Below are 9,333 nucleotides of genomic sequence, written 5' to 3' on the forward strand. Positions count from 1 at the left end.
AATGAGGATCATCACACTAATACGCGGAGCAGCCAAAGAAGGGGTGTAGTAGGTGCCAAGGGTAATTACGGTAAACAGAGGAATTACACTATGAGGGAAGGAATTGTTTGGGGCAAGTGAACAGCGATAGTAATCCACTACAGCTGCGCAAAAACACACTACAGCAGCCTTCCGACAGTTCACTATATTACTGATAATTTAAACACACTAGAAAACATTTTAACTTCAACCTGGTTAATATTAGCATGTGGGTTGGGTTCAAGTCACATTAAAAACACCGAGTGACTTGATTTGAGAATGCTTTTGTGAACTGAAATATTATACTACTATAGTTTTGGTCATGAAGGTAATATCATAAAATAACATTGTTAGTGATTATAGATCCATGTAAAGCTAGTTTTGTTAAGAAAAATTTACCATTTTCTGTTTGATGTCTGAAATAGACCAATATTTTTTTAAATCTCAGGGTCAAATTAATTTTGATATGGAATAAGTTACCTAAAAATTATTAAATTATTTCACTCACCTTAATGCGACAGTTTCTCTTCTTGCGAGATGGTTCTTCCATAGCTATTACTCAGCATCTTGGTAATATCTTCAATGAAAAACAAAACCCTGTGGAAAAGGTCCCTTGAGACTCAAAAGTAACTTCTGAATTTAGATTCACTGTCTATTAGGCTCCCTTGGTTTCTTTATTCTTTTTTAAAAAAAGAGACCTTCCTCTTCATCACCAGAGTCTTCTTTCAAAAGTAGCATGCAGGCAGAGAGGTCCAATGGATGAAACGGAAATTCATAGTGTAAGAAACCCCAAAGCCTTGCAACGTCATTGCAAAGGTAAGTAGGCAGTGCAGGCCTTGCATGTGCTGCGTCTTCAAAACCAAGTCGTTACTGGGATTAAGTCAAATATCACTGGAGGGGTTCAAAACTGTCAATTATAATTATCCAGGTAACAGGATCAACTTTCTCTATTCATCTAAGATAGATAATTGAGATAATTGTTTATGACAGACTTTGTTTTAAATTCCATATCGATGTTAACTATTCACCTATTGAGAGTATATTGATGAAGATGTTAACAAATTTCCGAGTAGTGCTTTATTTATTCTTACATAGTGTTATTTCTCTAAAGGCAGTTGATTTTTACTTCTGTGTGTAAATTAAGGAAGATAATGATTGGCATTAGCAATAGTAGTGATGAGCAAGTAATTGTAAGACAGGGATATAACACTTGACAATCACCTGCAAAACATGTAAAACAAAATTTTGGGCTAGATTTTACAAAATCAACTGCAAATAGCACTATATCACTGTATTGGTGACATGCATGGTGTTTATAAGACTACTGTTTGTAGAGCGATCAAAAACGTTATGTGAGCCTTTAACACGCATATCCTACCTGATCTCTTGCCCTGACCTGATTATGTTGATCAAGTAGTCAATCGGTTTAGTCAGTCAGCAGGCATAACTTATTTGTGGGGCCGTGGATGGAACCCTAATTAATATGCATGCATCGAGAGATTATGAACCTATGTTCACAGATATGGAAATCATTCCATAAATGTGATTCTCGTTTCTGGTGCTAACCTCAAGTTTTATTATGCCTATGCAAATTGGCCAGGCAGTGCAAGCGATGCCAGAGTTTTACATAACAGTGGACTTTCCCACAGGATGGAAGAAGGATAGTGACCATTTCCAGAAGCGGTCCTTTTAGGCGACTCCAATTATCCTCTCAAACCCTGGTTAATACCACCCATAATTAGAGATGACAGCAACCGGGCTCAAAGAACATTTCAACGAGCACATAAAAAACGAAGAGAATTGTGTGCAATCGGTGTCTTAAAAGAGAAATTTCCCTGCTTGAATCATTTCAGGCTTGAACCTGATGATGTATGCAATGTAGTTTTGTGCTGTGTTGCTCTCTGTAATCTAAGGATGAGAACCCCGTCTACAACTTACAGGATGAAGAAGATGCAGGACAGGAAAATAGGGGAGCAGTTATTGGCAAAGCAGAAGAAGAGAAAGAATAAGTTATGGAAGAAGGGTACAAATTACGGTGAACCTGGAGGACCAGAAAAGCTGAATTTCATTTACGAACACTTTGCTTAATGTTAACGAAAGATGTAGGTTATACACTCCAGAATATACGAGGGACATCATGGACAGTAAGATAAATACTGAAACAGTATCACATAGTTATTTCACCTTTAATGATAAGCTAAACCTGAATTACATAAACCATGACTACTAATCCACTTACAATTCTTTGCTTGTGAACTACAATAGACCTATTAATCAAGTCAATATTGTTTCTCCACCATAACTATTTCACTTACATTGTTTATCACTAAATGAGTATTGTTCATGACAAATCATTAACTGTCCCACTGACAAGACTTCCAGATTAACTTTCTCCTTCTAATGCTTTACTGCGATATGATTAGTCAAATTGCAGTGTGCCACTCCCAAGATCTCCTCCTCCTCCCAAACATTCCTAAAGCTTCCACACATATCTGGATAATAAAACAACATAGTAAGTTTCCAGAAACCACCATAACCTAATATATGAATATTGCAGAGACTTCTACAGTTTTTGACTACACAGATTTTGAGGTATTTCACAATAAGTATTTGAGGTTATACAAATTTAGAATACATATTTACAAAGAAATCATGTCATACTTAACATTTAATAGAAGATAATTAAAATAAATTAAACATAATAAATGAAGGTTTTACAATCAATCAATCAATCAATCAATCAATCAATCAATCAATCAATCAATCACTACTGATCTGCATTTAGGTCAGTTGCCCAGACGGCAGATTCCCTATCTGTTGTTTTCCTAGCTTTTTCTTAAATGATCGCAAAGAAATTGGATATTTATTGAACATCTCCCTAGGTAAGTTATTCCAATCCCTAACTCCCGTTCCTATAAACTAATATTTGCCCCCATTTGTCCTCTTGAGTTCCAGCTTTATCTTCATATTGTGATCTATCCTACTTTTAAAGACATCACTCAAACATATTCGTCTACTGATGCCATTCCATGCCATCTCTCCACTGACAGCTCGGAATATACCACTTAATACCAATATAATGGTCCGTTATTGGACATTATAAATTTTCCAGCTAACTCATTCCTGGTTGCCAGCATTTTGCCCCAGTGTGCTAAGTTGGGCTCATCAGTTGGTAAATAGCACACCCACCAAGACACATGGCTAGTGCATACCGTGGAGGCCACTGCGTAGGCTACTTTCAGCTTCCCTATGGGAATCAACATCTATATCAACATACCACTTAGTCGAGCAGCTCGTCTCCTTTCTCCCAAGTCTTCCCAGCCCAAACTTTGCAACATTTTTGTAACGCTACTCTTTTGTCGGAAATCACCCAGAACGAATCGAGCTGCTTTTCTTTGGATTTTTTCCAGTTCTTGAATCAAGTAATCCTGGTGTGGGTCCCATACACTGGAACTATACTCTAGTTGGGGTCTTACCAGAGACTTATATGCCTTCTCCTTTACATCCTCAGTACAACCCCTACATACCCTCATAACCATGCGCAGAGACCTGTACCATTTATTAACAATCATATTTATATGATCACCCCAATGAAGATCTTTCCTTATATTAACACCTAGGTATTTACAATATGTTGCCTTATGCATAGTGCCTGAAGACAAATGCTGCCTTCAGGAGATTCTCGAAGGAAAGTGACAGAACACAGGCCATTGATTGTTTTATTATGGTATAGACAGGAAATACACAAGACTACGTACAAAGGACAGGTCTCCACTGGTTACAGCCCTTCGAAATAATCACCCAAGGTTTCCACTGTGTGTTGCCAGCAGTGGGGCACGCGCTGAATACCATTCGCTGCATGTATATCACTAACGTGCGACACCTCTCTCCGAAATGCTGTTACGATGTCCTCTTTGTTAGCAAACCCTTGTCCAACGTAATGGCTTCTTGGGGATTAGATCATCGTCACACACCTAATGCTTCCCGCAGCTCTGCATGGCATTGGCGTGAATTTCTGCCGCGGAGAACTGCTATTTTAATACAGAACTGTTGCTCCTGCTTGTTGACTTCCATTTTGTGATGCTCTCACTCACACACTGAACTTGGGGGCATGCTTAGACCCACACTGTTGTTTACATACACCATCTAGTGGCATCATACAAGTACATACCGTACGTTTCCAAATGCATAACTTAGATATTCCGTGTTGTCTCCTGTTCACGAGAAAAAAAGTAGTTGCTATGACTTATGACTCTACCTCCGTATAAGAAAACAAAGGTCCAATAATACTGCCTTGAGGAATTCCCCTGTTTATTATTACAGGGTCAGATAAAGCTTCGCCAACTCTAATTCTCTGAGATCTATTCTCTAGAAATATAGCCATCCATTCAGAACCACTTTTTCTAGTCCAATTGCACTCATTTTTGCCAGTAGTCTCCCATGATCTACCTTAAAATGCCTTAGATAGGTCAATCGCGATACAGTCCATTTGACCTCCTGAATCCAGGATATCTGCTATATCTTGCTGGAATCCTACAAGCTTAGCTACAGTGGAATAACCTTTCCTAAACCCAAACTGCCTTCTGTTAAAGCAGTTATTAATTTTGCAAACATGTCTTATATAATCAGAAATAATGCTTTCTCAAAACTTACACGCAATGCATGTCAAACTGACTGGCCTGTAATTTTCAGCTTTATGTCTATCACACTTTCCTTTATACACGGGAACTACTATAGCAACTCTCCATTCATTTGGTATAACTCCTTCATGCAAACAACAATCAAATAAGTACTTCAGATATGGTAATATATCCCAATCCATTGCCTTTAGTATAATCCCCGGAAACCTTATCAATTCCAGCTACTTTTCTAGTTTTCAAATTTTGTATCTTACTGTAAATGTCATTGTTATCATATGTAAATTTTAATACTTTAGTATTAGTCATCTCCTCTATCTGGACATTATCTTTGTAACCAACAATATTTACATACTGCTGACTGAATACTTCTACCTTTTGAAGATCCTCGCATACACACTCCCCTTGTTCATAAATGATTCCTGGAATGTCCTTCTTGGGACCTGTTTCTACCTTAAAGTACCTATACATAATGATACTGTATAGGCTTCACCTTATTTTCTTGACATGGCATAAGCCCAAAAGCCAATACAGTAGCATGTCTATAAGTATGGGCCGTGAAAGCATCAATGGCAATACCTATACATACACTTCCATTTTTCACTAAAATTTGTATGACCACCAACTAAGCTTGCCATCATGTTATCCCTAGCATTTCTTTGCTAGATTCAATTTCCTAGTAAGTTCCTTCAATTTCTCCTTACTTCCACAGCCATTCCAAACTATTTCTTTCCAACCTGCACCTCCTTAGTCTCTTTACTTCTCTATTATAGTGGATCTTAACCATTCCGTACCACCTTTAAAGGTACAAACCTATTTTCACATTCCTCAACAATTCCTTTAAACCCATCCAAGAGCCCGTTTTCTTTTTTATTTACCGTTTTCCACCGACCACATTACTTTTTAAAAACTTCATGCCTGTTTTATCAGCCATATGGTACTGCCTAATAGTCCAAATTTTAATACTTTCCTTTCTTTCACATTTATTTTTAACTATGACAAAAACAGCTTGGTGATCACTAATACCATCTATTACTTCGGTTTCTCTAGAAAGCTCATCTGGTTTTACCAGCACCACATCCAAAATATTCTTCCCTCTAGTTGGTTCCATCACTTTCTGAATCAGATGCCCTTCCCATATTAACTTATTTACCATTTGTTGGCCATGCTTCCAGTCATTCGCATTACCTTCCCAATTGACATTTGGTAAATTGAGATCACCTGCTATCACATTCCTTTCCATATCGTTTCCAACATATCTTATCAAATAATTCTGCTACCCTTTCCCGGTCTGTACACTCCAAAGACATCAAGTTGCCTATTATCTTTAGAGATGAGCATTACACCTAGAATTTCATGTTTGTCATCTTTAACTTTTTCATAGCTTACAAATTCTTCTTTCACCAGAATGAATACTCTTCCCTCCTACCGTTCCTAACCTATCTCTACGATACACACTCTAGTTCTGTGAGAATATTTCTGCATCCATTATATCACTTCTCAGCCATGATTCAACTCTTATTACAATATCTGTTAAGTAGATATCTATTAAATTAATTCGATTCCTTTCTTTACAATACTTCTACAGTTCAACACTAACATTTTTATGTCATTCCTACTCTACTTTCATTTCCCTCTACCCGTATCACTGCTTCCTAGGTCACCCTGTTTCCCTGAATGTACCTGTCTATAACCCTTCTAAACAAATTTCCTAACTTATATGTACCACTGCGGTTTAAGTAAAGGCCATCTGAGCGCAGATCCTTATCTCCTACCCACCCACTGGGATCTAGAAATATCACTCCCAGTTTCCCACATACCCACTCCATAGTGTCATTCATATCCCCAATCACCTTCCAGTCAGTATCCCTCCTACACAGTATTCCACTGATAATCTCTGTATCCTTAATCTTCACCCGTACCGTACTGCATTTACCAGATCCCACACATCCCCAGCTATGTTGGCAATCATACCTGCTTTTCTTATGTTGTTAGTACCAACGTGAAACACTAGCACCTTCTCCCTTTCCTCTTCATTCTCTTCTACTTTCCCCAACATCTTCCCAACCTAATTCCTGGATAACACTCTACCCTGGTTCCCTTTCCTCCACACACTTTCCCCACATGTCTAACCACAGAATTCTGCATGACCAGAGCCTCAACCCTACCCACCTCATTTGATCCCCTACCCTCCTGGTCAGCCCTATCTTCTCTCACAACAGTTAGGTTAGGTGTAGGATGGCGTACATGCAACAACTGTCTCGTCACATTTTACGAGTGGTTCATTTTAGCAACAATTTTATGAGTCCTATAATTTATTTACTTAACCAATTTAGGAATGCTACTAAAACAAGTCTTATAACTTCTAAATTTAAATTAGAAGCTTCTAACTTTATGAAACAAAATTCTTATATAATATAAGCTATTACTGGGTCCCAGGAAATCAACCTGGGAAGAGTCCTTGTGACTCTGAGCAAATGGTAGTGAAATGGATTGTTGCCAAACTCCTGCAACCATAATATATTGGGTTCAGCAAGAGAACCCAACTAGCCTCTTTCACTACAACTCCAGCACGTATCCTACCAAAGGTGCCCCCTGTTAAGCTGAGCAACCCAGTGGAAGGTTGGGTAACCAATCTCAACGAGAACCTGGGTCAGTGAACCAATCAGTGCTGGGGGCTTCAAGGCTTACAACCTTGATAGTTAAACACCACGTTACCTTTGGGTAACCCCACTAAACTTTTTCGTAACTCTGGAAACATGGAACAAACGACTAATTGGAAATCTACCCCAGGTGGTTACAAATCCACCCCACTCACAGTGGGGCAAGCAGGCCATTGGATTCTGGGGAGCCTGCATCTTCATGTAAGAGGAAGAAACACATCAACTATCTGGCAACGATAAACATTAATTCCCTCCTACAAATGGGAAAACTGAAACATACATTGGACGTCCTAACAAACACAACATCCTTATAACAGCTTTACAGGAGACAAGATTTACGGATGAAGAACCTTTTGAGTCACAAGGCTTCAGGATCTACATGGGACAGCCAGGTCAGAGAGTGATGAAAAATATGCCTCACCTGGGTACAGGCTTCATAGTCAACAACAAAATGATCAACTCCATTATCTCCTTCTCATCACCAAATGGGAGAATGTCCACCATAGCCTTCAGAAGTCTCAACAAAGCCTGCACGATTGTTAACTTCCATAAACCTACCAATGATACTAATAAGAGTGATATTGAAAGCGTTTAATACTTTTGGGAAGAACTGGAAGAGACAATAAGATTCCAGAACATCATGTGACCATCTTGATGGGGGACTTTAACGCCCAGATTGGTAAGGAGAGCAGGTTCAAGAACATAGTCGGAGAATACCGGGCCCACAAAAGAACCAAATGTAATGGTGAGAGGCTGATCAACCTGTGAAAGAAACACAACCTTGTTCTTAAATCTACAACATTCAGACACCTCCCCTTACTGTATCAAATTATTCAAATGTGTCAAATCTGCAGTGAAGTGCAATAAATGAAAGAAACATGTTTTACAGCTCGTGTTGCAAATATCTTATCTTTGTGGGATATAAATTTCACTGAAATCAGCGTGCATCATGTAGGCCTAAATGCTGCACATTCGGGGAGTCCAGCACTGGGGGTTTTTTTTCCATACCATGAGGATTCCTCCTTCATAAAGAGTAAAATTATATAGGTACCGGTTCACCAAAGTCAAGAGTACGTAGAACATTGAAAATGGCTATTACACACCATGTTCGATGCCAAATACATTATTCAACTCAATCCATATTCAGTAGGCCAATTAACGAAACGTACATAAATTTCAACTCAAGGTACATAACCAAATATCTGGAAAGTGTCAAACACAAAATGAAAAAAAATAACCATTCCATAAAAAGGAAATTTTGCTAAAAGATAAATACACTAGTATCACTTTATGACAAACGCAACTGCTCATTAACGATGACTAAATATCTCCTCTAAAAACCATTAACACCATAATATTCGTCACAGAGTATTAGAGGATGAAGTTACCTGCGGCAATTTAATATGAAATTCTTCACCAACAGCCGATTTACTTCGTCAGAATAAAAGTTGATTGAACTCAACACTGAAATAACACAACGTTAATTTCATAAACTGAACAAGTAGCTACTATTCTGAGACTACCAACGCAACACAAAACTCAAAACATGCAAAACGACAAACTACTCACTTCAAATTCCAAAATCATTTTTACCTGAACAAAGAATAAGCAAAACAGATTTATCAGAATGAAAACACAAACAAGATTCCAAAGCTTATCAGAGTTTCTGAAACAACCCAATTCGCCAAAGCTTCTTCAGAAACACAGACATATAACAGACAGGCAGTCGCTTCCTTGTGTTCACGAAGTGCGGTGAGTTCGATAGTGCGCTGTGTGTTCTTCGTGCTTGGTAATGGTGAAAGTATTCCGTTTTATTGTGATGTGAGTGGCGAGTGCAGTGTGTTTATGATGCTTGCCTCTAGTGGATGAGATAGCCTTATGTTAGGGGACAAGTTAGTCGTTGTTCAAGAGGAAGAAGTTCGTATGCAGGATGAATCTTCTGGAAGTCCGACCCCAACTGAATTTGACAGATTCAAACTTATCTCAACGCCCAAACTCTATTAGTGACAATATAT

At 38.4% G+C, this 9,333-nt stretch overlaps 2 protein-coding genes across 2 annotated transcripts in view; both read right to left on the reverse strand.

Annotated features, from left to right (window-relative positions):
* Strump (WASH complex subunit strump) overlaps positions 1–8,881 on the reverse strand; it is a 410,953-nt gene extending 402,072 nt beyond the window's left edge. Inside the window, exon 1 of the mRNA XM_067145637.2 lies at positions 8,707–8,881. The gene's annotated coding sequence lies outside the window, so the exon portion shown is untranslated. The remainder of the gene's footprint in view (positions 1–8,706) is intronic.
* Positions 1–8,905, reverse strand: part of LOC136871914 (E3 SUMO-protein ligase PIAS2) — a 121,640-nt gene extending 112,735 nt beyond the window's left edge. Inside the window, exon 1 of the mRNA XM_067145636.2 lies at positions 8,888–8,905. The gene's annotated coding sequence lies outside the window, so the exon portion shown is untranslated. The remainder of the gene's footprint in view (positions 1–8,887) is intronic.
* Positions 8,906–9,333: the final 428 nt, after the last annotated feature.

The sequence above is a fragment of the Anabrus simplex genome, chromosome 4 (assembly GCF_040414725.1).
Source record: "Anabrus simplex isolate iqAnaSimp1 chromosome 4, ASM4041472v1, whole genome shotgun sequence".
NCBI classification, from domain to species: domain Eukaryota; kingdom Metazoa; phylum Arthropoda; class Insecta; order Orthoptera; family Tettigoniidae; genus Anabrus; species Anabrus simplex.